Source organism: Schistocerca americana, chromosome 6 (assembly GCF_021461395.2).
Source record: "Schistocerca americana isolate TAMUIC-IGC-003095 chromosome 6, iqSchAmer2.1, whole genome shotgun sequence".
In the NCBI taxonomy this organism is placed as follows: domain Eukaryota; kingdom Metazoa; phylum Arthropoda; class Insecta; order Orthoptera; family Acrididae; genus Schistocerca; species Schistocerca americana.
This window is the reverse complement of record NC_060124.1, coordinates 483,731,822-483,759,133: the sequence shown is the minus strand read 5'-3', so window position 1 is coordinate 483,759,133 and position 27,312 is coordinate 483,731,822.

The following is a 27,312-nucleotide window of genomic DNA, read 5'->3' as shown; positions in this document are numbered from 1 at the left end:
ATACCGTCTGGGCCAGATGCCTTCCTGGTGTCTAAGCATCTTAACTGTTTTATAATCCCAGATACACTAAACACTATATCAGCCATCCCTTCGTTTGTTCGATATTTGAAAGGGGGAATGGTGCTGCAGTACTCTACCGGAAACGAGTTTTGAAGCTAGGTTTCGAATTTCGGCCTTCTGTTTATCATCATCAGTTGCATTACCCGCACTGTCAGCAAGAGAAGGTATTGAATTATTGTAGCGTTCATAGATTTTACGTACGACCAAAATTTTTTGGGGTTATTTTTACAATCTGCAGATAAAATATTACTTTCAAATTCGTTAAAAGAATCTCTCATTGTCCTTCTGACAGCTGCTTTCATTTCGCATAATTTCTGCTTGTCAGCGGGACAGTGACTACGTTTAAAACGACTGTGCAAAATTCTCTGCTTTCTCAGATTTGTGTTTAGCATTTGACGATGCCACTATGGCTCCAGTACAATAGGACATGTTTTTTATATAAAACGAGTCTGAAGATGGTCATTATACACGCAAAACGGTAGTTTGATGACGAGAAATTTATGACCATAGACATAAAGTAAAAGAAATTTATTCTGTATTCAGGTCACTGTTCAGTTCGTGACCATGCCCCACTTGTGAAAGAATTCTACCGTTTGTTGTGTAAGAAGCCACCACTTTAGACAGGTAATGTTCCGAAGCAGTATATTTTGTAATAGTGAAAATGTTATATAGTCCTGGTTTTTAGACATTTCGTGTGCCCTCTTAACCTAATATTCTACCTCACGTTTGATGGCCGTTATTGACTTTCCGGGAATAATACTAACTGTCTGACTTGCGGTTGAGTTGCCAGTTTCTTGTAGCTTAATTTCAAAGCTATTTCTAATGTGTATAGATATTGTGCAGATCAACGTAGGGATTTCATTCTCACTTTCCTTAAGAAGAATTGGCTTGATACGTATTTGTAATTGTTCGATCTTGTGTTTAACAATTTGTTAATTTAGCATCTTATTCTGGTATGGTTCAGTCAATCACGGACCCGTGTCGTCTCCCAAGTTAAAAAGCGAGAGCTTAGGCCAGGTTTCCGCTGCCCTGATCGGCCACTGGTCTGGCGCCGCTTGCTTTTAGCGACCGACCGAGATGCTGGTGTTAGAAAAGGCTGAGCCATCTCATGTCCGTTTGCTGACGGTTTAAGCCCGGAGCTGTAAAACAGTAATAACTTAATTGTATGTATCTTACTTTCTTATACACGCCTGGTTTTATTCTGATGGCTGACAACATTTAAGTTCGGTGTTTACTTCGCACTGACGTATTGATATGTAATTAATCGTCCGCAGCTCGTGGTCGTGCGGTAGCGTTCTCGCTTCCCACGCCCGGGTTCCCGGGTTCGATTCCCGGCGGGTTCAGGGATTTTCTCTGCCTCGTGATGACTGGGTGCTGTGTGATTAGGTTTAAGTAGTTCTAAGATCTAGGGGACTGATGACCATAGATGTTAAGTCCCATAGTGCTCAGAGCCATTCGAACCATTTTTGTAATTAATCATTTGTTGAACGCTGTGGCGCGTTTTAACTCTAAATATTTTATAACCTGAACTGCACTCAGTTAAAGATTTACCTTGCGCGGTGTAGCATGTTTCTTAATTCTAGTTGTTAAGTGTAATGTAAGAATGTAGTTCGGTAGGAGCAAGGCGAGCGTTTTTCTAAAATTACTGACATTATTTCAATTATTTTGGAAAGATAAATTATTGTTGACAGATAGTTCAGTACCCGCCAGGTACGTGTTTTTCGAAAATTGCAAATTTAGTTTAAATTTTTGTTGAAATATAAATTGTTATTGACAGATAGTTCAGTAAGGACTAGTCGCATATTTTCTTAAATCTAAAATTTACTGAATTCTTCCGAACGTCTGCTTTAATGAGCGTTGTGGCGTAATTTTCTTATGTACTAATTGTTCACTGCCTAATTTGCGTTACATTCGAGTGTTTCATACACGAAGAAATCAGCTTGATTGTGTCCATGCACTCGGTGATTAAACTTGCACAAATAAATTTTCATAATGCAAACCGTGAATAATGTTGCTGGGCTAACTCTCCCACTTGACACCTTGTGTGCTGACACTTGTGACCTATCTCCAGGAATGTCATTTCAGTGTGGAATACGTGGTCAGTAGTGCACGTCTTACAGCCAGCTGATCTGCGGTCAAGGTTCTGTTTTGTTTTGATAATGAGTGACGGCATATGCGCACGGTATCGTCACGCACACAGCTACGGTCTTACATTTTTCAGCTTAATGGCTGCACGCAATTTGACGAGAGATAAGCACCGTGAGATACAGGAATTGGTCGTCTCTGGCAAGAAAGACTGAAATTAACTCAGTCATACGCGACTTCTTACCGCACAGCTTGTATGAAGGGCATGTGGCTGTAAATAGCCGCGACAAGCTACTAAGGTTTTCTGTTTTTCTTATCAACCTTTGTTAAAGTAAGGTGAAAAAAAAGGGGAAGAAAGAAAGTTTAGCAGCCTGTGGTGATTACTTACATCGAAGCACGGTTACAATTAAATCCCGAAAAAAAAATACTGCACTACGGTACTGGGAGATGTGGAATGATAAAAGATTCAAAGCTAAATTTTCCCATTTCAGGTTTATTCTTTCATTTCTCTAGCATGTAATAGTCTCACACTCTAGGTTTTGACATTGCAGCTGTGTCTTTAACACCAGTTTAGCCCAAGACAAGAAATATAAATTTCGCTGTTACATTGGATTTACTGATATCAAGTTTTTGTCTTATCGAAACTAATCTTGGTCGCTTAGTTCTGTTGTAAGGGTTCAAACCGTTATCAATCGTCGATTTTATTACTGTTATGTGCACTAGCTTCAACGAAGTCTCAAACAATTACTACAATATGAGTCTCTTTAATAACTCATGGTACTTCACTCTTCGCGTTACAAATCCCGTCAGCAGATTTTCACTAAAATGCAAATCTGCACATCTTAATTCCCATTGTAACAAAATAAAAGTGGCGCACGCCGACCGTTCAGGGCGAACACACATCACTGATTCCTCTATTTCAGAGCAAGCGGGCGTATCTCCAAAACGTGCTTTCATTCTATGAAATCCGTACAGTACTTCCGTAAAACGAATACGGGTGCTCGACCACCGCAGTACCAGGCGAACACACGTTCAGCAGACGTACTACACCAGCCGGCGGAAGTGGCCGTGCGGTTAAAGGCGCTGCCGTCTGGAACCGCAAGACCGCTACGGTCGCAGGTTCGAATCCTGCCTCGGGCATGGATGTTTGTGATGTCCTTAGGTTAGTTACGTTTAACTAGTACTAGGTTCTAGGGGACTAATGACCTCAGCAGTTGAGTCCCATAGTGCTCAGAGCCATTTGAACCGTACTACACTGACCTAAAGAAGACACTGGCAACTCAGTAAACCAGCCACAAGTCAGCTATCAATCTGAGTAACGTAGATAATATTTAACACTTTGTAACGCAAGTTATGGGGCGAAAGTTTCGGTATACAGCCGATACCGTCATTCGATGGGGAACGAATTGGTTCAAATGGCTCTGAGCACTACGGGACTTAACATCTATGGTCATCAGTCCCCTATAACTTAGAACTACTTAAACCTAACCTAAGGACATCACACACATCCATGCCCGAGGCAGGATTCGAACCTGCGACCGTAGCGGTCACGCGGTTCCAGACTGAAGCGCCTAGAACCGCACGGCCACACCGGCCGGCAATCTGCAGATGTACAAAAAAGAAAATGAGTACATTATTGGACACTTTTTTAATTTATTGGAGTATTTTTTTCTCGGAATAGTAAATTTCAGTTGACACTAATCAGGTGTTTCCATATCTATGTGTTAAGACTATCTTACTCTATGATTTATTTTTGTCTTTCAACTGATTTAAAATTTTTCTACTATGTCTTTCTCTCGACAATAACGTAAATGCCTAGTGTAAAGTGTACGATAAAAAGATAATGTGTTAGTCTGAAATGAATAGTTCTCTCTTGTTTTTCCATTTCTAGTTTACTGTTCTCCATGTATTTAACGCATCGAAGTGGGCCTCATTCAAAGAATGGGAGTGATTTTAGTTTGTGAGCTAACATTAATGATTGGGCAGCATTCTTTGATTTCCTAAATTCAGGTATTCCACCAGCACAACCGAAATATAGCGAACGACGGCTGAGTACATTTCTAAATATAGAAGAACATAATAGCTTGGAAATATAGTACTGAACAAACACCTCTGTGGACCTTTTTCGCATCCTCAGCAGTGCGTTAGCGGTTTTTAATTGTCAGGTTACCTTCCATTCATAAGGCTGTTGCACGCAGCGACTGTTATATTGACTTGTAAATAATAGATTTCAGCTAGTATTAAGTGAACTGTGTCCGCAACTCGTGGTCGTGCGGTAGCGTTCTCGCTTCCCACGCCCGGGTTCCCGGGTTCGATTCCCGGCGGGGTCAGGGATTTTCTCTGCCTCGTGATGACTGGGTGTTGTGTGCTGTCCTTAGGTTAGTTAGGTTTAAGTAGTTCTAAGTTATAGGGGACTGATAACCATAGATGTTAAGTCCCATAGTGCTCAGAGCCATTTGAACCATTTAACTGAACTGTGGATGAAGCCCGACCAACAGACATTACATGCATTGATCAAAAACGATGATGCATTGAGAATGGCGAATTTCTAGCTGAAATCTAGATCTGCCAATAAAATTTAAAGAGGACGACTGATAGCAGAAATCTGTTATTTACTAGGTTTTTAATTGGTTAATTTCGTCCAGGCGTGATACTTGCACAACCGTAAGATAGCGTGCATCGGCCGTGTGCATCTCTATGTAGAGAAAAGTATTATAGCCTGGTAATACAGTGTTGAACAAACATCCTACGCAGCGTTTACCATTGTCAGCTCTGTTCGTAGTTATGATGTGGACGTACTACCATCCCGCGGGCCCATGTCAATTACGGTGTTTCCGCGTGAGGCGCACATTCTGTTGACGCATTGTGTTAACTGCGTGCTGGATGCACGTCGAGTGTTTATTCAGCCACTTCCCGCAGTGTGATATGTTTCGCCCGAACTAGTAACTTCCGTACACAGGGGGCCCAGAATTACTCTGCTTAATTAACGCAATTTGTCAAGACTGGGGAATGAGTCAACAGAGTTTCAATTAGGTTCGGCGCCCCCGGGAAATCTTTCGACTTTGTCCCTCCCACCAAACCGCTGGGTTCCCATATACATCGAAATTAATCTCTGACTTAATTAAAATTGAAAGATTTTAATTTAGTAGGAAGTAAGCTGTAACTTGACGGAATCACCTTGTTTGCTCAATTATAATTTCCTGCGTCTAAACAACTTCCAGGTGATTGAAAGCTCGATTCTAAATACGTTTTTGTTACCGACTGTACCTTTTATTTGCAGATCGCATTGATTTGCTTGCCTCAGACCCCGAACAGTTTCAGCGCAGGAGAAGAAGAAAACCAAAGCGTTTGAGATGTGGACTGATAAGATAAAGAATAAGAAAATTCTCCATAGGTTCTGCAAAGAAAGCAACAAATTGAAAGCACAGACAATGCGATAAGACAACATGTGTTTGAACATAGTGGAAGAAATTCTATGTTACTAAAGGCAGAAGTAGAGTGTAGAAACTGAAAGGAAAGACAGAGATTGGAATACAAAAAATAAATAATTTGAGGACGTATGGTACAAGCGCTTCTGTGAGATGATGTAGAAGTCTGCAGAGACCGGTATCCAGTGCTGGAGATGTCTGATGATGATGATTATGATGAAGGCATGATGATGATGATTATCATTAAGATAAATGACTTGTCGATGTTGATAGTGACAAATATGACGAGGAGAACGAAAATAAACAGTGACATTCTTGATCATAGAGACAACAAAACGGTACTTCCTAGCTGAGTGATCCGTGGTTAATTCAAAAAAACTCACATCGGTGAAGAACATAGTTTCATATCCCAAACCAGCACTCTTGATATAGATAATTCTTTGGATCCCTAAATCACTCAACTAGACTGCCACGTTGGTTCTTCTGGATATACGCCACCGATCACTTGTCCCATGTTTATCAAACCGTGGCATATTCTAAATCTCGAATGACATCGTATTTTACGTAGTATTAAATCCCTACGTTTGGTTCACTCCTTTTTTAAGAGGAAACCCCTGTATTTACATATACTTAAGGTTCCTTGGAAGCATGAGAGCCAAAGCTACTTGATTATGGAACGATTCTGTACATACTTTACAGATTGCTGATTACAAAATTTATAAACGGAAGAAATAAGAGAATTAACAAAACATTAAAAATATTGTGACAGAGAATAAATAATATCTAACAGATAAAATTTCTCAACAGCAATGAGCTCCTGTACAAAATTAAAAGAGAGTGCCACAAGAAAAACTGTCTACATAGATTTGAATACTCTCTGTTTACAACTCCTTTTCTTTCTAGTTCTTCCTGAATGTTTAAGTTGTGATACTAACCTGTTACAAAAGCCTGAAACGTATAGCTCTTCTTCCAGCGTCATTAAATGTTTAATTTTTTCCTCATATTTTTAATGACCTTTAGGTTTAGCGAACAATATGAAGTTGAAAAAGTAGAAGTAGTAGTCATTCTAACTCATCATCATACTTTCAGTAACTGAAAACTTGCAACGTGTAACCGAAATTAAAAATTGTTACATTTTATTTTCACATAGTACAACTTTCTTCGTGTGATACACTTTGAAACAAGGATCTTTGCACATGTTTGTTTTGCACTCGCTGCAGTTGTATACAGTGTCCCATAACATTTAGAAAATGTTTCAACGCACGTTTTACGAAATCAAAACGAAAAATACCCACATGAAGTTTGAGGCAATTTAGTTGCGCAAAGTCAAGATTATCATCTGAATCGTCGATATCGTCGTCCTCACTGACATTGTTATCAGAATGTTGCTCAAATTCACATAAAAGATGATCGTCCGTAAGAAAACGTGAAGCGCTGTCTTTCGTTTCTTTATGTAGTGAACGAACAGCTGCCGCCCTCCAGTAGATTGACTTCACACAACGAACTTCTGTTTTAGAAACTGCAAGTCTCTTGCAACACAAGACCGATTGAACCCGTCAGTATATGTTATTCCACATTAAAAGCGGGAGAATTCGTACCCCATCAAACGACGGTATCGGCTGTTTACCGAAATTTTCACGCCATAACTTGCGTTACAAAGGGTTAGATATTTGCTTCATAACAGAGATTGATAACTAACCTGTCGCTGGTTTACTGAATTGCCAGAGTCTTCTCTAGGTCAATGTAGTACGTCTGCTGAATGTGTGTTCACTGCGTACTGCGGTGGTCGAGCACCCGCATTCGTTTCACGGAAGTACTTTGCGGATTTCGTGGAATGACAGCGCATTTGGAGATACACCCGCTTGCTGTGAAATAGAGGAATCAGAGATGTGTGTATGCCCTTCACGGTCGGCGTTCGGCACTTTTGTTTTCTTATAACGGGGATTAAAATGTGCAGATTTGCATTTTAGTGAAAATCTGATGACGGGATTTGTAACTCAAAGAGTGAAATACCATGAGTTATTAAAAAGACTCATATTGTAGTACTTGTTTGAGACTTCGTTGAAGCTCGTGCAGATAACAGTAATAAAATTGACGACTCGTAACGGTTTGAACCCTTACAACAGCACTATGCGACCGAGATCAGTTTCGATAAGACAAAAAACTTGATCAGTAAATCCAATGTAACATATAGATTTATATTTCTTGTTATGGGCTAAACTGGTGTTAAAGGCACAGCTGCAATATCTAAATCTAGGTTGTGTGACTACTACATGGTAGAGAAATGAAATTTGTGTTTGAAGAATAAACCTGAAATGGTAATATTTAGCTTTCAGTCTTTTGTCATTCCACATCTCTTAGTACAGTAGTGCAGTATTTTTTTTTCCGGGATTTAATTGTAACCTTGCTGCGATGTAAGTAATCACTACAGGCTGCTAAAGTTTTTATTGTTTTGCAGCTAATTTCAACCAAGGTTGACAGTAAAAACAGAAAACCTTAGTAGCTTGTCGCGGCTATTTACAACCACCTGTCCTTCATACAAGCTGTGCCGTACGATTTCAAGAAGTAATTGTATTTGCCTAGGGTATGCGTAACATTGTTAGGGTAAATAGTGGGAGGCAGCTTACTATTTGCACAAAATATCACAACGTAAATAGAAGATGTACGCCACGTGAGCATTAGAAAAGCATAGCTAGGAATTTGTGTTCTCACCCTTTTTTCTTGGCCTTTACTATGTATCTTCACGAGGTCAGCGTGTTAATATGAAGTTCACAATGTTAGGGGTATACGGTGGCCAGTTGTCGTTTCTGTCGCTATCTTTCCTTCTCCCATCCCTTCCAGGAGAGAATTTGGTTACCCCACCGGTTTCCGCCTAGTATTGTCCATGTGGAAGTGTGGGAACGTTTTCGAAATGCTTGCGGATCATATAGTCCAGCTCAGACAGGATACTGGTATCATTACGGTATCCACCTAGACCGATGTAGGAAACCACCTAAAAACCACGCCCTGCCTGGCCAGCACACCAGTCCTCGTCACTACAGGGATTCAACCTGGGCCGGCATGGCTTCCTGAATACCGCAAGCTGTGTTATAAGGCGCGTGACTTCCGGGTGGCACTAGTAGTTTATCTACACGATTAATAATCCTCCTTCCAGACCAGAAACTCCAAAGGCCTATTTTTAAGTCGTATAGTCTTTTATTCATTCATTCATTTCGTATAGGCCATCTTTGGACCACGTTATTTCAATTGTATTGCTTTACGTGTTTTGATGTTTGCCCAGTGCTCCCACATTCGTTGTCGGTGTTGCCTCTTCCTCTCTTGGGTACAAGCCTTTCCTGTTTTTAGTTTTGGCTTTTCTTGGAAACCCTGCCACGCCATAAGTTTCTCCTTGAGTGGGGCACGCTCCAAGATGTCATCATGGGTGATCCCGACTTATTTAAGGTCTTTCTCCACTTCTGTGAAACAGGCCCATTTTGTTTTCTTCTCCTGAAAGTAGGTTATCATACGATTGGTGAGTCTTTCAGGGCTCATTCGGGTCATATGTCCACAAAACATAATCCTTGTTTTCCGGATGCTATCCATTATCTTCTCTATGTGGGAATACAGTTCATAATTATGACATCTTCTATATTCCCCATTCTGTTTGATGTGACCTAAGATCTTTCTCCAAATCTTCCTTTCTTAGGCCTCCAGTTTTTCGATTAGGGGTTTTTTGTTCATCACTAGGCATTCAAAAGCATAGAAGACCTCCGGACGTATAACACTGCAGTAATGCCTTAACTTTGCAAAGAACTATACTGATCTTTTGTTGTAGATGTTTTGATTAAATTAAATGCCATTTCCATTTTGTTCATGCGTGATATGAAGGATTATTTCTCTGATAAGGTGGCTCTTATCCATTCTCCGAGATATTTAAACTTTTCAACTCGCTTAATTTTGCCTTGGCCCACTGCAAGCTCCCTTGGTGGTGAATTTATGTTCGTTATAAACTCGGTTTTCTCCAGTGAAATTTGAATGCTAGTCTTAACCTCTGCTTAAGACAGTATTACTACTCAGCGCACATATTGGTTGAAAGCACCGATGATGACTGTTAATCAGTTGAAATCGATTTGCAAAAGTGAATAAATAAAGCATGATTTTGCGACTGGTTACAGCATATTTGGTAATTTTATTTCAGAACAATTCTCACCCTCTTACTATATCTGCATCGACGCAGCCATTGCTTTCTCTCTCTTCTCCGCTGTAAATCGTCGTGTTCCCTGCCATTTTCCACGTGCCCTTCCATTCCTTCTTAGCATCTGTTAATAGAGAGATCTGAACTGTTGTGTTATATATAGTTCTCTATCTTTGGTATCAATTTATCCTACAGTACTCGTCACTAAAAAGTTTCTGCTTTCAAAATTTTTCGTTTACTTTTCCATATCAGCTATTTTGACCATCTTCATACCTCCCTAGTTGAATTAGCAATCCATCATATTAACATGGAACTGCACGTCAGAACACTGCAACCACAAACGTATAAGCGTGTAAAGGATAAATTCTGAAACTCAACACAGTTTTGGTATACCTCACGATGTTTATACACGCAATAGTGCGAAATTTTTCTTTTATACAGCGTCTCTTGTCCTTTACATGCTTGAGTCATCCTCTTTTCTTCATTTCAGGGTATATTTGTTAGACCATCTTCACCACAAGGCCATGGCTCTGTCCATGATTCACGCCATTGTGCCGAAGGTTTCCTTCTCCACCGAGCTGCCGTTGAAGTCTCCACCATAACTCCAGTATGGAGAGCCAGGTGGTCAAAGGTTATTTAAAGAGCCTCTGCCGCTCTCTCTCCTTGTGTGTGTATGGCAATCTATCTTACCAAGGGACAGAGAAATAAGATTCTGGAGTCTGGAATGAGATTTACAAAATTAGATGATACAAAAGAAGAAACTATTAGGGAAAAAATACTGAACCAATGAACGACACAACTATAGAATTGAATAGAAGCTCCACGTGGAAAGAACGTCAGAGCGTCAATTGCCATGAAGAATGTGCAGGATGCAAGAAAAGGCTTAGACGACACGAAGACAGAAGGCGTGAATAAAACTGAGGCACGAAAAACACTAGGCGTCCCGACAAATCCCTGAATTTGAATATTAACAATTTTTAACTACTGTGACCGCTAGCGGTACATACACTGGGTGATCAAAAAGTCTATATAAATTCGAAAACTCAATAAATCACAGAATAATGTAGACAGAGAGGTACAAATTGACACACATGTTTGGAATGACATGGGGTTTTATTAGAACCAAAAAATACAAAAGTTCACAAAATTTCCGACAGATGGCGCTTCATCTGATCAAAATAGCAATAATTAGCATAACAAAGTAAGACAAAGCAAAGATGATGTTCTTTACAGGAAATGCTCATTATGTCCACCATCATTCCTCAACAATAGCTGTAGTCCAGGAATAATGTCGGGAACAGCATTGTAAAGCATGTTCAGAGTTATGGTGAGGCATTGGCGTCGGATGTTGTCTTTCAGCATCCCTAGAGATGTCGGTCGTTCACGCATGATACACTTGCGACTTCAGGTAACCCCAAAGCCAATGATCGCACGGACTGAGGTCTGGGGACCTGGGAGGCGAAGCATGACGAAAGTGGCGGCTGAGCACACGATCATCACCAAACGACGCCCGCAACAGATCTTTCACGTGTCTAGCAATTTTTTTTTTTGTAGCAATTTTTTTTTTTGTTCTAATGAAACCCCATGTCATTCCAAGCATGTGTGTCAATTTTTACCCCTCTATCTACACTCCTGGAAATGGAAAAAAGAACACATTGAACCGGTGTGTCAGACCCACCATACTTGCTCCGGACACTGCGAGAGGGCTGTACAAACAATGATCACACGCACGGCACAGCGGTCACACCAGGAACCGCGGTGTTGGCCGTCGAATGGCGCTAGCCGCGCAGCATTTGTGCACCGCCGCCGTCAGTGTCAGCCAGTTTGCCGTGGCATACGGAGCTCCATCGCAGTCTTTAACACTGGTAGCATGCCGCGACAGCGTGGACGTGAACCGTATGTGCAGTTGACGGACTTTGAGTGAGGGCATATAGTGGGCATGCGGGAGGTCGGGTGGACGTACCGCCGAATTGCTCAACACGTGGGGCGTGAGGTCTCCACAGTACATCGATGTTGTCGCCAGTGGTCGGCGGAAGGTGCACGTGCCCGTCGACCTGGGACCGGACCGCAGCGACGCACGGATGCACGCCGTAGGATCCTACGCAGTGCCGTAGGGGACCGCACCGCCACTTCCCAGCAAATTAGGGACACTGTTGCTCCTGGGGTATCGGCGAGGACCATTCGCAACTGTCTCCATGAAGCTGGGCTACGGTCCCGCACACCGTTAGGCCGTCTTCCGCTCACGCCCCAACATCGTGCAGCCCGCCTCCAGTGGTGTCGCGACAGGCGTGAATGGAGGGACGAATGGAGACGTGTCGTCTTCAGCGATGAGAGTCGCTTCTGCCTTGGTGCCAGTGATGGTCGTATGCGTGTTTGGCGCCGTGCAGGTGAGCGCCACAATCAGGACTGCATACGACCGAGGCACACAGGGCCAACACCCGGCATCATGGTGTGGGGAGCGATCTCCTACACTGGCCGTACACCACTGGTGATCGTCGAGGGGACACTGAATAGTGCACGGTACATCCAAACCGTCACCGAACCCATCGTTCTACCATTCCTAGACCGGCAAGGGAACTTGCCGTTCCAACAGGACGATGCGCGTCCGCATGTATCCCGTGCCACCCAACGTGCTCTAGAAGGTGTAAGTCAACTACCCTGGCCAGCAAGATCTCCGGATCTGTCCCCCATTGAGCATGTTTGGGACTGGATGAAGCGTCGTCTCACGCGGTCTGCACGTCCAGCACGAACGCTGGCCCAACTGAGGTGCCAGGTGGAAATGGCATGGCAAGCCGTTCCACAGGACTACATCCAGCATCTCTACGATCGTCTCCATGGGAGAATAGCAGCCTGCATTGCTGCGAAAGGTGGATATACACTGTACTAGTGCCGACATTGTGCATGCTCTGTTGCCTGTGTCTATGTGCCTGTGGTTCTGTCAGTGTGATCATGTGATGTATCTGACCCCAGGAATGTGTCAATAAAGTTTCCCCTTCCTGGGACAATAAATTCACGGTGTTCTTATTTCAATTTCCAGGAGTGTATATTATTCCGTGGTTTATTAAGTTTTCAAGTTTATACTGACTTTTTGATCACCCGGTACTTTGCGACGCATTTAATTGTATTTTAGTGCGACGTACAGCTTTGAAATTTGACTGCAAGCTTCCTCTCCAATGGTGCAAAAGCGTGCCGCACTATGACGTCACCCACTTGTTCGGCGACTCTTCAAACCATCAAGGTGTACACACATGCGACGAAAAGGCCATAACTCAGAAGTTAGCTTGAGATATAAGACTGGTTAGTGATATATTGACACCAAATTTCACCAGAATACTGCCCAAAGTCTCTGTGGATGTGTTACACTATGAGAAGGCCGTCACAGCCCCTCTTAGACACATTTCATCCCTTCTTAACGCCTGTGTGGTGGAGGTCAAAGCAGCGACGCCCAGCCTTGGAATCACGCCGTTTTCTTATGAATGGCTGAGGAAAACATTTCAGAAACACCGCCGCGCAGAAATGATACTAAAAGATAACAGAAGTGGCGTCAATGCAACCACCCCTTCCTTGGGACCTCGATTCCTCCACAAGTCACGGCCCCTGCAGGCAGGCTACACTGTTGCTCTAGCCCCTGCTAGGACAAGCAAAATTGGAGGGGTATCAGGGGTTTCCATAAATCTAGGCGCCCAAGACTTGGCATGGGTTTTCTCTCTACAGGTGCATATTTCAAAGTGCTTATCACAGGTGCGTGTGAAAGTATTAAACCAAAATTGTTTCCTTTTCAATTAGTGAAAGTATCAATGATAGGATTGTTCCAAATTAATTATTCAACAAACCTGCATCTGACTGTGTCCGCAAACTTTTTTCTTGCACTCCTCCATTTTGCCAGTAGTGAAACATGTATTTTACTCAGCAGTCAAGTTTAAGAGGGTAATGCCGTTTGTGCAATGGCATTAAGATGGTACTGAAAAATTAACTTTCGGCCCCGAAGTTTACTTAATGAAATTATATCTTGTCTTGAATAATGCCAGTGGTGCAATGGCATAAAATTTGTTATTTGAAATAACTTTGCTCTGATAACTTTAGTTATACCAAAATCGATTTCAAACCATGAACTGCACATACATATTGCATAGAGGCCTCATTTTCTTTGCGTTCTTTCATTGGTGGGTGACTTTACTTTACTACTCATTTTCATATTCGATAGAAGCAAAGGATGTGGATTATGATTCAGGCTGTTAGATTTAAACACAATGTTGATCTCAATAAATATATTGTTAAAATTTTAAGTCATACACGAACCCTAACTGTTACACAAACCCTAATACTTCCAACATTTTTGTAGCACGAATCACTCTTACAAAAAATTTTACAAAACGCTTACTGTGTCAAACCTTGGACATACAGATCCTAACTCTGAACATTACCCAACAAAAACCATTTTTGAAATCATTATAAATCTTCTCTAATTTTCGTGCTGAACTTTGCTCAGTGTAACTGCGCAGCTAACACCTCACGTCTGTTTCCTCCGGGCACCTACCTGCGACTCCCGAGTTTTTTACTGCGCGCGCCCGGCTCTCTTAACCATCATAGATCCTCCTACTCAAACATATTATAGTCATTCCACCTTGCGGTTGGCAATTGCCAACTTTATTTTCTGGACCTACCCAGATCAGACCTTAGCACTTACTTTTCACGTGGATCACTTCAAGAATGTTGCCGAACTGTACAATCTTAGAAGAACCGTCTTGTTCACGCATGTCTCCCCAGTGATCATGCCACAGGAGATAGCAAATCAGGAGGGCTGAAAAAGCATAAACATCCTTTGTTGCTTCAGATAAAATTCAGATCTCTTTGAATGGTTCTGAACAGTCCCTGTTGGTTCCAATCTACAGAACAGAGCAAAAGCTGCGCGGGGTGAGCACGCGGTCTGGGGGTCTGGAGGTTCGAGTTCTCCCTCGGGCATGGGTGTCGTTAGCGTAAGTTAGTTTGAAACTTCCCCTTTGAACAATTTGTACACGACTGTCCTTAAACTGACACACAATATTTTGTTAGCGTAACGCAATCTGACTTTCAAAATTCCCTACAAAAGAATGGCCCAGACTAACATTAAACTATACCTTTCACAAATCACTTACCTCACAAAAATCTTCGCTGCACAAGCTACTGCAATACAGCGAGCGCCACTACTGCCAGCTAAATAAAAGATTCAAACTATGGAAGGCACTAACTACTGATAGGGATAGTTAGCAAATGAAAGATATTAATAGAGAACAAACAATGTATTTACCTTGATATCATCATATATAAATATAGCAGTTCATGACAAATTTCAAAACTCCGCCATCTCTCTCCCCACATCCACCACTGCTGGCGGCTCACCTCCAACTGCGCAACGCTACGCGCTGTTAACAGCCAACTGCCTAACACTACAATGGCGAGTATTACAACAATGCAAAGCAGACACAGACTGCACACAGCACAGCCAGTGATTTTCATATTGAGCGCTACGTAAAGTTGCCAATAAGAAAACATAAACAGCCTACTTACATAGCCCCCATGCTCCCCACAAAAAATTTTACAAATTGGTTTGGGCAGTGCCCAATACAGATTTGAAAAAAGTTTTCATAATTACAATAACAAAGAAATCAAATGCACACACTTATTGATACAATGTTGGTCAAAAGCTAAAATTGTCTCACAGTCCATAAAGACAGTCCTAATCGTACATAACAGGAGAGTAGCAGTGTTTTTCTCAAAGTCTGAGCAGTAAAAGAAAATGCACACGGAAGTAGTGGATTTCCATGCAATCTTGAAGAAGTAGTGTTGTCCTTCCAACGGAACGACAGTGGTGACTCTTGACATGCATACAGGTAATGGGCCACAACAGAGCAAACCCACAGCAGAGTCAGTCGAAATTTTGAAGAGTATTGGTAGGTAGGTCATCACAGAACAGACCCACTGTAGTCCTGGTAGAGATTACGGTATTGGTGGGCCACCAGAGGTGCAGACCCACTGTAGTCCTTGTAGAGATAATGGTATTGGTGGGTCATCAAAGATGCAGACCCACTGTAGTCCTTGTAGAAATAATGGCGTTGGTGGGTCATCACAGATGCAGACCCACTGTAGTCCTTGTAGAGATAGCCAGCAGCCATCTGTTGTGACTGTGCAGGTGCACAATCACCATTGCAGAGTCTTGCGGATAATATAGCAAGTCCATAAACCACCACTTGTGCACTCACAAAGTTTTCGGAACTGTCCTTAGAACCAGCAATGCTGTTATTCAGTCCCTTGCTGAATTAGTAACACACGTGCAAACACTAACAGTCCCAACTTCTCACATATTGTCCATATACTATGACCAACAGAAACGTGTGCAGTGAAATGGAACTTACAAGTTAATAATATGATGAACTGGTGTCAATTACAATTTTATAACATAAGAATACAATTACAAAGGTACAAAATACATCATTAAAGAACATAACAATTCAGATAACATTTGTAGTAACAAACTTTACAAAAGAATCGAAATAACGTATACATCAGTGTTACAGAAAGCATGACATGAGTACATACATAAAAGATCAGAATAACTTTCGAAACATCAACTCTACACATGAGCATTAAAACAGAACAGAATAAATAATGTCTAAACATCTTTACAAAGAAAATAACATATTATCAGAAAAATTCTACAACATAACTCTTATTAGCTAAACACATTATGACAGGAAAAACAAAAATTCACATAGTGTAGTAACACAAAAATACAGGACAGGGTTTGTTTTCAGTGTGACATTTGGTACTGCAGTATTTTGCGAACAAAACCTTTTTTGTTCTTGGAGATCTCCCTTCGTTCATCATTATTCCCAAAAAGTCCTATCTGTACCTCTTTTCTGTATTCTAACCATATTTCTTTCAAAATAAATATGGCTCATTGTACAATACTCATTTAGGCCCAAATCGTTTTCATATAACTTTCAAAGCATTATTTCCCTATTCTCCATAGTTAGGTTCTTATATAGTCTACCCCCTCATAAGCTAACTTAAATCTACTGAGCTCAGATATTAAACTAAGGGACGAGGCAATGCAGCAGCACAAAACAATTAACACAAACAGCAATGACAAAAAAATGGAAAGTTGCAAAGCAAGCTACAGTAAATCTAAATTACCAAGCAATTCAACATTACAACTAATATGAGGCAATGCGCAAAAAAAAAAATCTGGCTTAGCAGAGTAACACAAATTAAAATTCAGCAACACTATGCCTGGCAAACAGCAGCAGAAAATGATATACCTAAACATGACAAAGCTCAAGCAGAAAAAATATTACACTAAAAATGGCCATGTCTAATACCTATGTCACATCTTAACACTAAGGTGATGCATCACGATAACTTACTCTATGAAATAAATTACCAAACATTGTAAAGAAAATTATGTATGCAGTTCCTGTGAAGGGAAATATCTTTTTGTGCTCCCACATTTTTTTGAAATATATCACAAAACTATTATTTACTGGATCTGTAGACAGAAAATATTTATATTAGTACATCTATAAAATTTTATTTGAACCATTGCAGCAGTGCAGCTAGAAACTAGATATCAAATGAAATAAGCAACTATGTACACAGCAAAGCATAAGAACATCGTTCAATAGCCATGTGGCATTTCATAAGTTAGTAGAAAAATCTCTCAACTAGAGAGACAGTAGTCATAATCAGGTGTATAGACATAAAAATATTTCTCGTCATTTCATTAGACATCCAGTGTAATCATATGTTTTCAAGTTCGACCGTGTCGTTTTTGCGATGCTTTCTACAAAGGAATGTCAGAAGCGAGGTTAATGGCGTCTTTTTTTTATTTTTTTTTTCTACCTGTGCCGCTGAAAAGGGCTCGCAATAATGGCTTTTCCTCCAGGCAACTGGCACACCTGGCCGCTCGCAACGCATTACGTCACGGTCACTTACCTTTCTTACCGACATATTTACGACAGCAGTTTCCGCTACAGTGACAGTCTCATATAAACATTTCACAGGTCAAAAATTTGCGTAACAAATGTGTAGAAAAAAAAATCCTGTAAATATAACAGTGTTCAAGAAATTTTCGCCAGCACTGTGATACATTCACGCATATACACACATTTCATAACTCTTAAAGTACGATTCTTGGTTTCCAACATCCTGTTTCACAAGTCAAGAGTCCCTACCCACTACTCATTACTCCTTACCTTATTACACATATATATATTCGCCGACACGTCAATCTTGCGACGACACTTCAATATTTCATTATAATAAATACATAGCATAACCAAATTCCTCATATAGCATCATCTTATTGATCATAAACATATCTCAACAGCATAATACACATTGTCGTCGTAATAATAACATCATAACACCTCAGTCAACTCTCAAAATCGTCGTAGCTTCCTCCAATAATTTCAAAACCTAAAAAAATTCTCTGCTCATTTCAATAGTGTCATCTACCTCAAACGTACTTTAAAAATCATGATCTCACACCAAATACATCATTCAAAGCTCTCATAGCATCACAATGTGTCCGAAAAAATATGATCAGTTTACAAAGTACAGACAAAATACAGTTTCATAAGTGTGAAGTTACCCAACTGTGTAATTGCGTAAACATGTGTCACTGATGTAATAAAAAAAGTTTATCTCTCAGTTAAATGATCAGATAGCTGTGTAATTTGTGTGTTAGAGAAATATGGTACCGATGTGTAAAGTTGTATAAGCAAATACCATATTAGCTAGGGTTCCTTGTGGTTGCCACACACATGGTACACAAAGTAAGCGTGTACTCCCCTGAGGATTAATGTAATTATACCCTCAGGTGTTACATATTACAGCAATGGAATGAAATGTATCACGGAAAACTTTCTTTGTAATTCAAAAATCTTTAAAAATAAATGTTTTAAGTATAAAATTGATCACTCAAATACGTGTACTATAGCGCTAAATGTGCGTCTTGCTGTAAGATAATTCTGTGGAAGTGTCGTAGTTATCGTCCTCCGAAAGCTAAGTTCTGCTGAAGTCAATGTACTTACCTCATGATACACAAAAGTGAAATGCTTTGCGTATAGATATCGTAGTTATTACGCTTATTGTTGTGATGAAGAAAGTACTGTACAGTAAAGTATTGTTATGCCACGAAAAAGGCTGTCTCATTGTTGCTATACCACAAAAGTTACTACTAAAACATGTTTTTCTTCCTAGAAGAATTCAGAAAACTGTGCAGATATAAAACAGATACACCGCAAAAGCAACATTGTGAATTGTCACTCATTAGTAGCGTCGTGATAACAATCGTGTAGCTGTCACATAAACTAACCACTGTGCCATCTGGTATCACTCAGAAAGCACTTTAAATTCAGAATGTATTTCCAAATAAACCAAAATGTTGCATTAAAATCTCATTAGCAGTACTGGTAAATGTTCTAAGTATGTGAGTCTTATAGTCGTTACGTAATCGTGCAACAAACAAGCAAGAATGTACACATACGACACTGTGTCGTCTGTTCACTATAACAATACATTCGTAATTTCTGTTTAAAAATGTTCCCTAGGTTCTAGACTGTATATTTAACTTCAAACATTGTTGCATGTTAACAGTTTCTAAAGCATACTAGTAACGTGAAGTGAAACGTTTTATGGCAAAGACAAAGTTAAAAAGCAGATTATCTTTCAATAATCGGTTTTGCATGTGAAATGTGGTACAATCTTTTACTCTTCAAAGTACTCAGAATTTCAGCTTGAACGCAATTATCATGCAGTATATGTCGGTAAAGAATACTGGAATTTTTCACAGGGTTAGCGTCAATGTTATTTTTCTCTGAGCCAGCCGGCGCACGTGGGTGCCTGCGGCGCGAGTCATTGTCTGTCTCTTTGTTGCCGCGCGTTGTTATTGGGATTAGGAGACCTAACTTCTACAAATTCACTGTGACGAGAGGGCCCAGCTCTGTTTGAATCCCGCCAGTTCTGATGCAATTCAGGTCTGTTGTTACGATCACATCGTCTGTCGTCATCTCGGTAGTTCCTGTAGTTTCTTTCTTGTCGGTTAAGTGGTGGAGAATTTCTCCCTGAATCGTAACTGCGCGCTGGACCGTTGCGTCTAAAGTTATTCTGCCCCCCGTAATAATAATTATTTTGGCTCCCATATTGTCTGTTTCTCTGATTGTCTCTGTGATAGTCACTACCGCGGAGAGGTGATCTTTCCCTGTAATGATTACTACTCTGCCAACGGTTGTCGTACGGGTGGTGTCTGTTTTGGTCACGATTTGTGTTGTGAGAATAGCCTTGTCGCGTCCAGTTATCATTTCTGTCGTCACGGAATTGTGACGGATGTGACCTGTAGTGATTGTTTCCCTGTTTTCGCATCCCACGACTGTCTCTGTCAATTTCTAATTCTTGTAACAGTCCCTGAAAAGCTTCAATGTCGTCTTTGCAACGTCCTGCTAAAATAATATGTCGTAAATGTTCAGGTAATTTGAGTAAGCCAATGCGGATGAGTTCTGAGGGGCTGTATGGGTTTGAAAGATATTGATTCTTATGCAACATGTCTTCAAAATATTTCACAAGACTGGAAAATTCAGATTGTTCGAAACGTTTCATCATTATGATGCTATGTTTTGCTCGATCTTGTGTGGCTTGAGACCAATATGCTGAGAGGAAGGCATGGTAAAGCTCTCCTTCACTGTGGCAATCGTGAATTACCGATCGCATTCTTACAGCTGGTTCATTCTCCAAGTAGCCACACATAAATTCTAATCTGTGCTCTAATGACCAGTTGGGAGGAAAACAATGAGAGAATTGATGGAGCCATGCTTGTGGATGAATTTCGTTGCCAGAATTCTTAAATGTTTTGAATTTACGTGTAGTAATGAACAGCTTATAGTCAAAGTCATCATGTCGGCGAGTCGCATATCGGTCATTGTTACGTCGTTTCGGCGGTTCCATTTCAAAATTCGGTGCACCTTGCCAATTTCTTTCATAACTTCCGAAATGCCCTGTGTTATTATTTTGTGGCTGTTCCGTATTTCTGTGTCCCTCTTCCCGTATTGGGGCGCGAGTATCCTCTGAAATACGTAATTCTTGTATTACCTGTGTCAGCTGATCTTGTACTTCTCGGATTTCTCTTTTGTACTGTGTATTGATTTGATTTTGATTCTGTTTGAATTTTCTAATTTGTTCATACTCTTCTGTGTCAGTGAAGGCTACAGGTCTTGTGTCATTCAGATCATCATCTACCTTTGTAGATAAGTTAGTGACCTTATCCGAAAGTTCGGCTACTTTCTCCGATAGTGAACACATTTCCTCAGCGTGTTTTTCTGAACCAAGTTTCAGAGTGTCCATTTGTGTTGAAATCGTATTTACTGTGTCCTTTAAGTTTTCTTGAGTTTTTGCAAGTTGCGTAACCGAATCGGTAGATTCAACTGAGTCAATTTTAGCTTGCAAGGTGTTGTGATTTTCATGAACAATGGTTTGCAGTTCTTTTATGGTTGCTTCGTGATTCTGTAATACATTTTCATGCCGCGAAAAAATGGGTTGAAAATGCTCACAAATTTGTGTTTTTATGTCATTACAGACTTTTTGACATTTCGATTCAATGTTATGTAACTCACTAGTTAAATCTTCACGTGTTTGTTCAAGTGTGGTGTCTAACTTTTGAAGATTTTGTTCCATTGTGTCTAACTTTTTGAGATTTTGTTCCACTGTGTCTAACTTTTTAAGATTTTGTCCCATTTGTCTCTGATTTTGTTCAAGTGTTGTGTCTAACTTTTGTAGTTTTTGTCCCATTTGTTGCATTAACTGTAATATCAATGCACTGGTGTCTGAAACATGTTCCTCAGTGCTTTTCGGCAGTGAATTTGCACCGGCAACATTCACATTTTGACAAGCGGAAAACGTGTCTTGACTCATTTGGGAAAACGGTGAGGACGCAAAACCTAAATCTACAGTATTTGCAAAATTGTGTCCTGTCATTTCGGATTCCTGAGGCGAGCTATTGCCGACCGATCGATCGATAATGCTTCCCTCTTCACTAATTGTTTCACTGCCTACACCATTGTTTGCCGCCCGCTCCATTTCCCTATGCACAATTACCAAATTACTACTTTGAACATCAGTTAATTCATTACTCGGTGGCGCTAACACACTGCTTTTATTTTCACTGTCATTTCTCAGTTTACTTTGGAGCCTAGTATTACGTTTTTCACACGCCATTATTGTCACAGTATTTCACACGACAACACAGAAAAACACAATTTGAAGATCAAAAATAAGAGAACACATTAACATAACACTGAAAATAATATCTAGTTAATTGCAGCTGCGAAATACTTGGTGCAAATCTACATGCATGCCACAACTGTTTTACTGTACAACAATGAAAGACTGCAACTACAAAGGAGATTTTCTCTACAATTACGCGCTAGCAATAAACAAAATCTACACTAATTACACAAACTACAACAAAAAATCAGAAGATTCCAGTGAGGTATCCTCGGCTAAGGGTCGACATATGAAACGTCCCCTTTGAACAATTATGCATGACTGTGCTTAAACTGACACACAATACTTTGTTAGCGCAACGCAATCTGACTTTCAAAATTCCCTATAAAAGAATGGCCCAGACTAACATTAAACTATACCTTTCACAAATCACTTACCTCACAAAAATCTTCGCTGCACAAGCTACTGCAATACAGCGAGCGCCACTACTGCCAGCTAAATAAAAGATTCAAACTATGGAAGGCACTAACTACTGATAGGGATAGTTAGCAAATGAAAGATTTTAATAGAGAACAAACAATGTATTTACCTTGATATCATCATATATAAATATAGCAGTTCATGACAAATTTCAAAACTTCGCCATCTCTCTCCCCACATCCACCACTGCTGGCGGCTCACCTCCAACTGCGCAACGCTACGCGCTGTTAACAGCCAACTGCCTAACACTACAATGGCGAGTATTACAACAATGCAAAGCAGACACAGACTGCACACAGCACAGCCAGTGATTTTCATATTGAGCGCTACGTAACGTTGCCAATAAGAAAACATAAACAGCCTACTTACAAGTTTAAGTAGTGTAGAAGTTTATGGATCGATGACCTCAGCATTTTGGCCCCATAGGATCTTACCACAAATTTCCAGATTTTTCCAGAGCAAAAACTGCAACCCCACTGTGCCCCAAATGAGTACGAACACTTTCTATGGGGTAGCCGGCCGACGGTGAGAAGAACTGAGACGTCCGAAGGGTTTAAGATTTAAAGAACGTCGTCCTGATGTTAATCACAATGTAAATTGCCGTTTAGCGAAATCTGGGAATCTTCTCGGTAAGGGATGGAGTGATTTCATTAACGACCTATAATCTACCCCAAACTATCGCTGAGGTCTTTTCGTGTCGATTCGGAAAGGCGATGTGTCTGGAATGTTTTCCTCGGCCTCCCATGATAAAACCGCTTGATTTCAACGCTGTGTGTCGCCGTTCTGACCGCCATCGGAGAGGCGTCAAAAGAAGGGGATAAATGACGCTAAGAGGGGGTGTGTTGTGACCTTCCCACCAAGCGACACTTCCACTTGGGCGTTGGGCAGAAAATTGGTGAAATTTGGTGCCAATGCGATATCACTAGCCCACCTTACACCTCACACGAACTTCTGAGCTGTGTTCCTTTTTTAGGATGTGTCGCCACCTTGCTGTTTCAAGCGTCACCGACCCCGAGGCTGAGATAGCAGGGGAAATAAACAGAAACAATCAAAGCCTTCTCTGTACGATAGCAATGGAGATACTATCGAAGACAGTGCTGCCAAAGCAGAGTTACTAAACACAGCCTTCCGAAATGCCTTCACAAAAGAAGACGAGGTAAATATTTCAGAATTCGAATCGAGAACAGCTGCCAACATGAGTAACGTAGAAGTAAATATCCTCGGAGTAGTGAAGCACTCAAATCACTTAATAAAAGCAAGTCTTCCGTTCCAGACTCTATACCAGTTAGGTTTCTTTCTGAGTATGCTGACGCATTAGCTCCATACTTAATAATCATATACAACTGTTCGCTCGACGAAAGATCAGTACCCCAAGACTGGAAAGTTTACAGGTCACACGAATATTCTAGATAGGTAGTAGAAGTGATTCAATAAATTACAGGCCCATATCGTTAACGTCGATATGCAGCAGGATTTTTGAACATACGAGAGGCGTTCAGAAAGTAAGCTCCGATCGGTCGCGAAATGGAAACGACTATGAAAATCCGATAAAGCTTTGCACAGATGTGTTGGGTAGTGTCTCTAGTATAACCCCAGTTAGTATCACGTCGCTCTTCTCATTTCTGAGCTCGCAGTGAGTGCGTAAAGATGTCTAGAAAATAGTGTCTGCCGCCAAGTACGAGGGCCTGGTGAGAAATTTCGCCTGAAGCTATGCAGCTAACATTACATAACTGTCGTGCTGTTTCTTCTTCAAGACAATTCTCAGCCGCATTCTGCAGGGGCAATGAAGATGCTCCTGCATCGTTTTCAAATGGAAATGTGAGATTACCCACAATACAGTCTGCAATTGTCTCCCCCTGAGTTTCATCTCTGGTCACATGAACCGCTGTCTTTGAAGACAACATTTTGACACAGACAACGAGGTGTAGGCCAGCGTGGAGAATTGGCGGAAAGCACTGGCGCCTGCCTTCTATGATGAGGCTATCGAAAAGTTGGTACAACGCTATGACAAAAGTCTAAGTCAGAACGGCGACTGCGTAGAGAAGTAGCTGAAAGGTGTAGCTAATTGTTACAAGTAAAACATTTCTGATGTTCACTGTGGTTTCAATTTGGCAGTCAATCGGAGCTTACTTTCTGAACAGGCCTCGTATATTGTGTTCGAACATTATGAATTACCTCGAAGGAAACGGCCTATCGCCACACAGTCACCATGGGTTTAGAAAACATCGTTCCTGTGAAACACAACTTGCTCTTTATTCACATGAAGTGCTGAGTGCCATTGACAAGGGATTTCAGATCGATTCCGTATTCCTGGATTTCCGGAAGGCTTTTGACGCTGTACCACACAACCGACTCGTAGTGAAATTGCGTGTTATGGAATATCGTCTCAGTTATGTGACTGGATTTGCGATTTTCTGTCAGAGAGGTCACAGTTCGTAGTAACTGACGGTAAGTCATCGAGTAAAACAGAAGTGATTTCAGGTGTTCCCCAAGGTAGTGTTATAGGCCCTTTAGTGTTCCTTATCTATATAAGTGATTTGGGAGACAATCTGAGCACCCATCTTCGGTTGTTTGCAGATGACGCTGTCGTTTATCGACTAATAAAGACATCAGAAGACTAAAACAAACTGCAAAACGATTTAGAAAAGATATCTCAATGGTAGGAAAAGTGGCAGTCGACCCTAAATAACGAAAAGTTTGAGGTCACCCACATGAGTGCTGAAAGGAACTCGTTAAACTTCGGTTGATCGATAAATCAGTCTAACCTAAAAGCCGTAAATTCAACTAAATACCTAGGTATTACAATTACGAACAACTTAAATTGGAAATAACACATAGAAAATGTTGTGGGGAAGGCTAACCAAAGGCTGCATTTTATTGGCAGGTCACTTAGAAAACGTAACAGACTTACTAAGGAGACTGCCTACACTACGCTTGTCCGTCCTCTTCTAGAATACTGCTGCGCGGTGTGGGATCCTTATCAGGTAGGACTGACGGAGTACATCGAAAAAGTTCAAAGAAAGACACCACGTTTTGTATTATCGCGAAATATGGGAGAGAGTGTCACAGAAATGATGTAGGATTTGGGCGATTTCGTTGCGACGGAATCTTCTCACGAAATTCCAATCACCAACTTTGTCCTCTTAATGCGAAAATATTTTGTTGACATCGACCTACATAGGGAGAAACGATCACCACAATAAAATAAGGGAAATCAGAGGTCGTACGGAAAGATATAGGTGTTCATTCTTTTCGCGCGCTATACGAGATTGGAATAATAGAGAATTGGAAGGTGGTTCGATGAACCCTCTGCCAGGCACTTAAATGTGATTTGCGGAGTATCCATGTAGATGTAGATGTAGTTGCTTTGCATCAATATAGAGGGAGGTTTCAGGCACCCCTCAGGCAAATTTCAAACTTCAGCGACGGAATGGGACACAATTACGAGGACTCGAAACAGCGATCTGTAATTGTGTTGTGCAATGTATTTTCTGGCCCAGTTTTGCTTTGTCCGCCATGTATAACCTTTATGGGAACTCAGTCACCGAATGCCAATCGGTCAGTGTGACTGATTATTTCACTTACGGCTATGTAATCATTTGATGTTGACGTTACCACTCTGCCTGTCTAACGCCTCAACCTGTTTGCTGTAGCCCCAGCATCACAGAAGGGCAGCCCGGACGTGCGTGAACTTTAATCACCACACGCACACGGCAGGCGGCGCCCTGCGTAGTCTCTCTCTGTGGTCACGGCCTGCCGGCAGCTGGTGATGGGGCACGCACGGTAATTACGGGAGGCCAGCCAGGTAGCCGCGATAACACGCTCTTCTCAGCTCCGTTAATCTGCTCGTTAGCCGCCCTGTCACGCTACGGCAAGGTGTCGCCTCTGAAGCTACAGCCTCTGCCTGGATAAATTCAGTTTAGGAAAGGGTTACCGTGCCGCAGTTAAGCTGGACTAGCATGGGCACAGAATTTAAACTGCCTACAACTTTACAGACAGCTGTGCCTTGGTCTTTGGAGGGGGAGGTGGAACAAACCTAGGGACATTTATCTCTGTACCACCCGAAGTACTTTCTACAAAATTTTGTACTTGCACCACTTGCTATTTGGAAAACATACAATATGTGATCAGAAGTCTTCGGACACACCCAAAAACATGCGTTCTTCATATTAGGTGCATTGTGATGCCATCCACTGCCAGGTACCACATATCAGCGACCTCATTAGTCATTAGACATCGTGAGATAGCCTAATGGGGCGCCACGCGGAATTCACGAACTTTGAACGTGGTCAGATGATTAGGTGTCACACGTCTGTACGCGAGATTTCCACACTCCTAAGCATCCCTAGGTCCACTGCTTCCGATGTGATAGTGAAGTGGAAACGTGAAGGGACACGTACAGCACAAAAATGTACAGGCCGACCTCGTCTGTTGAGTTACAGAGACCGCTGACAGTTGAAGAGAGTCGTAATGTGTAATAGGCAGACATCTATCCAGACACATAGGAATTAAAAACTGCATCAAGATCCACTGCAAGTACAATGACAGGCGAGAGGTGAGAAAATTAGGATTTCATGATCGAGCAGGTGCTCATAAGTCACACATCACTCCGGTAAATGCCAAACGACGCCTCGCTAGGTGTATGGACCGTAGACATTGGACGATTGAGCAGTGGAAAAACGTTGTGTGGAGTAACGAATCACCGTACATAATGTGATGATCCGATAGTATTGTGTGGGCATGGCGAATGACCGTTGAACGTCATCTGCCAGCGTGTGTAGTGCCAACAGTAAAATTCGGAGGCGGTGGTGTTATGGTGCAGTCGTTTTT